This window comes from Hyla sarda, chromosome 9 (assembly GCF_029499605.1).
Source record: "Hyla sarda isolate aHylSar1 chromosome 9, aHylSar1.hap1, whole genome shotgun sequence".
Taxonomy (NCBI): Eukaryota; Metazoa; Chordata; class Amphibia; order Anura; family Hylidae; genus Hyla; species Hyla sarda.
The window spans coordinates 149,574,923-149,582,755 of NC_079197.1; positions in this window are offsets into that span (position 1 = coordinate 149,574,923).

A 7,833-nucleotide genomic window follows, 5' to 3' on the forward strand; every position below is an offset into this window, starting at 1 on the left:
TAAGATGTCCCTACCAACCTCCTCATAAACATGCACGCTCGACTCAAGTGTGCGTGTTTTTCTCATTGGGGAGAAAAATAGGTATTGAGCATGTTGAAATCTTCCAAGTCCAATCGAGATGTCCTTCAATATCTGCCATCAGGGGACCACACACATTAAATAGATTACATCTCACCATGGGATGATCCTTGAATACAAAAACAAAGATAATTTGTCCCAAAAATAGCACCACCCCTTGTCCTCAGGTTGTGTGTGGTATTACAACTTGTCTCTATTCACTTCAATGGAACTGAGCTGCAATACCACACACAGCCTGAGGACAGGGGTGGCGCTGTTTTTTTTTTGCAGAAATCAGCTCTGTTTTTCTAATCCTGGATAACCTATTGAATCTGCGTGTGTCGTTAACCTAAAAGAGTCCATTTTGCAGAAAAAGTGCTGTGTAAGTTAGTTTTTTTTTTTTTTTTTTTTTTTCTATGTTGTACCTGTAATGAATTCTGGACTGAAACTTCATCCGGCCATGGTTGGTCGGTGTCTGTTCCTTAACCTTTATTTATTTTACACTTTTGTAACAAGGCGTATTTAACCATTTACTTACAGTCACTGATATCTATGCAGTATGTTGTAAAATAAATATTAGTATCTCTTTTATTACTGTGTCAAGTTGTTATTTTTAGTTATGGGCATCACTGTGGATGCACATATACTATAAGGCAGTGTTTTCCAATTAGTGTGTCTCCAGCTGTTGCAAAACTAAAACTCCTTGCATGCCCGGACAGCCTTTGGCTGTCCGGGCATGCTAGGAGTTGTAGTTTTGCAACAGCTGGGGACACATTGTTTGGAAAACACTGCTATAAGGGAATCTCCCATGATGAAATATTAAATCACATTTTATCCATTATAATCATTAAACAGGCACTGTCATGTGAACAAAATCATTTGCAAAGATCATTAGTACAAGCGAATATAAGAAACTTTGTGATATATCTGGACAAAAATGCTTCTTTCTCCTTTTATCAAACTGCCTCCCTCTCCCCCTCTTGCTGCTTAAATACTCTTCTCTGAAAATCAGCTCAGCTTTGTCCTGTGTCTGCAAGACAAGCAATAAAAGTCTATAGAGGAGGAGGAGGGAGCTCTGCACACCAGCTCTAGGGGAACTGTAAATTAGAGATGAAGCCTGCAGAGCAGAAATCTGCTCAAACATTTTGTATACAAGTTATAAAATGGTCAGAAATAATGCTGTTCCTCATGTACACACACATGGCAGTGCATTCTGAAAAGTCACCTGAAAGGACAGGTACACTATTAGGGGTACTCCGCCTATGGACATCTTATCCCCTATCCAAAGGATAGGGGATAAGATGTGTGATTGCAGGGGGTACGGCCACTGGGACCCCTGCAATCTCTGGGCGGCACCCCAGCATTCTGACTCCTCGAGATCAGACATTTTACTCACTATCCTTTGGATAAGGGATAAGATGTCCAGGGGCGGAGTACCCCTTTAACCTCTTGGGGACTCAGGGTGTACAGATACGTCCTGCATCCCCGGTCCTTAAGGACGCAGGGCGTACCTGTATGCCCTGGTCCAGTTTACCAGATTTAAACCGTTCTCACCAGCGGAGAAAAGGTTAAACCCTGTGGCTCCCAGTTGCTATGGGCAGCCAGGACCCACGGCTAATGCCAGACATTGCCGATCGGGCCAATGCCCGGCATTAACCCTTTTGACACTGCTATCAAAGTTGATTGCGGCGTTTAAAGCAAAAGTATCCTGGCAGCTCAGTGGAGCTGATCGAGACTATCGCGACATAATCACAATGTCCCGATAAGCTTACCAGACGATGGGAGGGTCCTCACCTTCCTCTCCGTCATCTGATTGGCGATATCCTGCTTCAGTACTGCGCAGCAGGCAGGAGCACCAGAGCGCAATGAACACTGATCTATGGAATTGCATTGATCAGTATATGCATTCAGAAGATTGCTTAAAAAAATAAAAATAAAAAAAAGTGTAATAAAAAAAAGTTAATAAAAGTTCATTAACCCCTTCCCTATTAAAAGTTTAAATCACTCCCCTTTTCCCATTTTTTTAATAAAATAATGTAATAAAAAATAAAAATATTCAGTTGTGGTACCGCGGCGTGTGTAAATGTCCGAACTATTAAAATATAAGGTTAGCTAAACCACATGGTCGATGGCGTACACGTAAAAAAAAAAAGTCCAGAATTGTGCATTTTTGGTCACTTCATATACTATAAAAATATTAATAAAAAGTGATCAAAAGGTCCCATCAAAACAACAATTGTACCAATAAAAACTACAGAAGATTGCGCAAAAAATGGGCTCTCATACTGCCCCATACACGGAAAAATAAAAAAGTTATAGGGGTCAGAAGACGCCAATTTTAAACATACAAATTCTGATGCATGTAGTTTATAATTTTTTTTAAAGTATTAAAATAAAATAAAACCTACATTAATTGGGTATCCTTGTAACCGTATGGACCTACAGAATAAAGATTAGGTGTCATTTTTACCGAAAAGTGTACTGCGTAGAAATCGAAGCCAGCAAAGGTTACAGAATGGCGTTTGTTTTTTTTATTTCACCCCACAAATATTTTTTTCTTGTTTCGTCGCAGGTTATATTATAAAATAAGTGATGTCATTACAAAGTACAATTGGTGACGCAAAAAACAAGACCTTATATGGGTCTGTAGTTGCAAAATTGAAAGCGTTATGATTTTTAGAAAAAACAAAAATGCAAAAATGAAAATTTTAAAGGGTTAAAGAACAAATGGCGCCGATGATATACCTTAAAGTGTACCTATAAACTCCGGACATTGGTCAGGGCCTGAGTGTTCCGATCCCTACCGATTGTTAGAATGGGCAGGATGATGCTTCTTCTCTATGCCCTCTGTTTGTGGGATTGAAAGGGTCCCATAGACTTGCATCATAAGGCTGTCTGGGCATACTGGGAGTTGTAGTTTTGCAACAGAACTCCGCCAGCCTTACTTAACTCCGTACTTTATATTTGTCATACAGTATTATAGTAACATAGTTCATAAGTTTGAAAAAAAGACCAGAGTCCTTCAAGTTCAACCTATATCCCTAATGAGTCCCTACAGAGTTGATCCAGAGGAAGGCAAAAAACCCTCATACTAGAGGTAAAAATTCCTTCCCGACTCCAAATATGACATCAGAATAAATCCCTGGATCAACGTTCTGTCCCTATAAATCTAGTATACATAACCAGCGATGTTATTACTCTCCAAAAATGCATCCAGGTTCCCTTTGAATTCTTTTACCAAGTTCACCATGACCATCTCCTCCGGGAGAGAATTCCACAGTCTCACTGCTCTTACAGTAAAGAACCCCCGTCTGTGCTGGTGTAGAAACCCTCTTTCCTCTAGACGTAGAGGATGCCCCCTTGTTATAGATACAGTCCTGGGTATAAATAGATCATGGGAGAGATCTCTGTAATGTCCCCTGATATATTTATACATAGTTATTAGGTTTCCTTTTAGCCTTCTTTTTTCTAAATAACCCTAATTCTGATAATCTTTCTGGGTACTGTAGTCCTCCCATTCCCCGTATTCACACTACGTTTTCTCCCATACGGGAGCGCATACGGCAGGGGGGAGCTAAAACCTCGCGCTCCCGTATGCCTTCGTATGCGCTCCCGTATGTCATTCATTTCAATGAGCCGGCCGGAGTGAAACGTTCGGTCCGGTCGGCTCATTTTTGCGCCGTATGCGCTTTTACAACCGGACCTCAAACCGTGGTTGACCACAGTTTTAGGTCCAGTTGTAAAAGCGCATACGGCGCAAAAATGAGCCGACCCATGTGCATTACCTTACATTTATCAGTGTTGAACCTCATCTGCCACTTCCCAGCCCAAACCTCCAACCTATCCAGATCCATTTGTAACAGTGCACTGTCCTCTACTGTGTTTACCGCTTTACAGAGTTTAGTATCATCTGCAAAGATTGCTCTACAAGGTCATTAATAAATATATTAAATAGGACAGGACCCAAGATTGACCCCTGTGGTACTCCACTAGTAACAGTCACCCAATCAGAATAAGTACCATTAATAACCATCCTCTGTTTCCTATCACTGAGCCAGTTACTTACCCACTTACACACATTCTCCCCAAGCCCCATCCTTTTCATTTTATGTACCAACCTTTTATGTGGCACCGAATCAAATGCTTTGGAAAAATCCAGATATACGACATTCAGCGATTCCCCCTGGTCCAGTCTGGTGCTCACCTCCTCATAAAAGCTGATCAGGTTAGTTTGACAGGACCGATCCCTCATAAATCCATGCTGATACAGGGTCATACATTTATTTGTATCAAGATATTCCAAAATAGCATCTCTTAGAAAACCCTCAAACAATTTACATACAACAGAGGTTAAATTAACAGGCCTATAATTCCCGGGGTCACCTTTTGACCCCTTTTTAAATATTGCTACCACATTTGCCATGCCCCAGTCCTGGGGAACAGTCCCTGTCACTATAGAGTCCCTGAAAATTTAAAATAGGGGTCTGTCTATTACATTTCTTAATTCCTTCAGAGCACGGTGGTGAATGCCATCTGGACCTGGTGATTTGTCTATTTAGATTTTTTGTAGGTGGCACTGTACTTCTTCCTGTGCTAGACAGATGACCTGTACTTCTTCCTGAGTTAGACAGGTCACCTGACATTTCATTTTCCTCGGTGAATACAGTGGATAAGAATTTGTATTTAATAATATTTAATATATTTGCTTTTCCTGATCCCTGTTTATAATTTCTTCACTATCGTTTTTAAAGGGCCAACACTTTCATTTTTAACCTTTTTGCTATTTATATAGTTAAAGAACATTTTGGGGTTAGTTTTACTCTCTTTGGCAATGAGTCTTTCTGTCTTTATTTTTGCTGCTTTTATCTGTTTTTTACATATTCTACATTTTTCTCTATAGCTTTTTAATGCTTCTTCACTGTTGTCCTAATTTAGTAGTTTAAATGCTTTATTTCTGTCATTTATTGTTCCCTTAACATTTTTATTCATCCACATTGGTTTTCTTTTATTTCTGACCTTTTATTCCCATAAGGTATCTTACAGTGAGAATTTAAGATATTTTTAAGTCTCCCATATAGTGTCAGCATTCTTGTTTTTGAGGACATCATCCCATTTTATATTGTTAAGGGCTTCTCTGAGTTGATCGAACTTTACCTTCCTAAAGTTCATTGTTTTTGTGGCCCCTCGAGAGATTCCTTTATTGAAGAACAAGTTATAATGTATTATATTATGATCGCTATTTCTGTCCTTCTACTTGCACATTAGTTACTCTTTCAGGTCTGTTGGTTAATATTAAGTCTTGTAGGGCGCCCCCTCTGGTCGGGCCCTGCACCAATTGGGACAGATAATTGTCTTTAGCTATAGTCAGAAACCTGTTTCCTTTATGAGATTCACAGGTCTCAGTCTCCAGTCTATATCAGGATAGTTAAAGTCCCCCATTATTATCACCTCATTCTGATTTGCTACTTGTTTATTTGCCTCAGTAAATGATCTTCTGGATCTTCCATTATGTTTGGTGGCTTATAACAAACCCCTACCCAAATTTTTTTTTTATCTCCACATATTTCTACCCATAACCCTCTATGTTGTAGGTTCCCCCCCCCCCCCCGCCTACTCCCTAGTTTAAACACTCCTCCACCCTTCTAGCCATCTTCTCCCCAAGCACAGCTGCATCCTCCCCATTGAGGTGCAGCCTGTCCCTACGGTAGAGCCGCTTTCCGACAGCAAAGTCAGCCCAGTTCTCCATGAACCCAAACCCCTCCTTCCTACACCAGCTTCTGAGCCACTTGTTTACCTCCCTGATCTCCCGCTGCCTCTCTGGTGCGGCTCGTGGTACTGGTAGTATTTCAGAAAATATTACCTTGGAGGTCCTTGCCTTAAGCTTGCGGCCTAAGTCCCTGAAATAATTTTTAAGGACACTCCACCTACCTCTTACTTTGTCATTGGTGCCAATATGTACCATGACTGCTGGGTCCTCTCCAGCCCCACCCAGCAACCTGTCAACCCAATCCGCGATGCGCCGTACTCGAGCACCAGGAAGACAACTCACTGTTCGGCGATCCCGGTCTTTGTGACAGATCGCCCTGTCTGTCCCCCTAATAATTGAGTCCCCCACTACAGTACCTGCGTGGCCTACCCTGCTCTCCACCCTCCCTCCTTACTGGAGCAGACACCCCCCTGGCGGTCAGAGGCAGAGTCCTGCTTCAGTACTGCTAGCTCTGTAATGGCATCCCCCTCATCTGCCAATCGGGCAAACTTGTGGGGTGTGCCAGTTCAGGACTAGCCTCCCTGACACTTTTCCCTCTACCCTGTTTTCAAACTGTAACCCAGCTAACTGCCTGACTGTCCTGCACCTCTGTCCCACTATCCTCCCCCACCTCTACCCCAGAGTACTTGCTCAGTGAGCAGGAGACTCCTCTCCAAGTTGTCAATGCGTCTCAGTGTTGGCAGTTGCTTCTATAGATCCAGGATCTGGGCTTCCAAATGAACAACTCGCACACATCTCGCACAACAATACGCACCCTCAAACTGCTGTGATTGCATACATTGTGCAAGATGCACACTGGACTTCCTTTTCCAACATGGAGGCCATACTAGTTATGGGGATTTCACAGATTAACAGCCAAAAACAGACAGTAAATATTACAATTACATTCTAAGTAGATGTGGTGTCCCGGCACCGTATTTCATACTGTGCCTTAGTTATTTGTCCCCAAAGTTAGAGTCCCTAGGACTGTTGGGGTTCGCTTCCCTAATTAACCCCTAGTCACCCCTTAGTAACTTGATATTTATAAATATTATCTATATAAATATATGTATATGGTGTTACTCACTTGTTTTAGCGTTGCAGGACCTGCGGGTCATGTGACCCGGTTCACAGAACTCTATGGTTTGCTAAAGGACCTTTGGTGGTTCTAGTCAGGTGATCACCCACAATCCATTGTAACGGTGAGTGACAGCCATTGTAACGGTGAGTGATATGGACCAATCCAAAACAGCCAGCCCCTGCCCATATAAGGGAGCTGCGCCATTTTGTCTCTCTCTTGGGTTGCTGATTCTGGACGAGGTAGGACCTCCGCAGCTTTGAAGACAATTACTAGGCCAAAGCCTTGCGGCCTAAGCCTGCGCTAGAGACGGATAGTTCTTACAATTCCCCGCTGTCTCCGCAAGATCTCTGGACCTAATCCAACCCCTAAATCCAGTGGATCTATGCAGATTCAATCCTCCTAATCTTAAGAGAACTTTCCGGTCCTAAGCATCTGTCAGTCACTGCTGTGCTGTCTATATAGACTCTGTTATCTGGACTGTTACCGATACTGCATGCACAGAAAATCTTCAGTAAAGTTCCTGCAAGTTTTAAGTTCAGCACTGCTGTGGACAATCCATTTATTTTACACTCACCTATCGCTCATGGGAAGGGTGGCAATAGGCCCAGCATCACTACAGAGTTTTAACCCACACCCTGGCGTCACGGGTGACAAGGGTTAAATTAACCCCTCATATACTACAGTAACACCCCAACTATCCTATACCCCCACCAGGCTATCACATAGAGCTTGTGAGTTAAAGTCCCTACAGTGTAAGGAAAGTAACACTCACAGCGATCTCAAACTCCTGCTTTCAAACTCTCAGTTTTATAACTCTCTTTCACTTCCTCTCTTCCAAAGCAACACTGAAACAGAGCAATGATGCGTAACCTTATACTTCTTGTTTTAGCATGTTCCCTTTTGTGTAATATGTTGGTAAGCAATAAGACTGGGAAGTTACTCACACCTG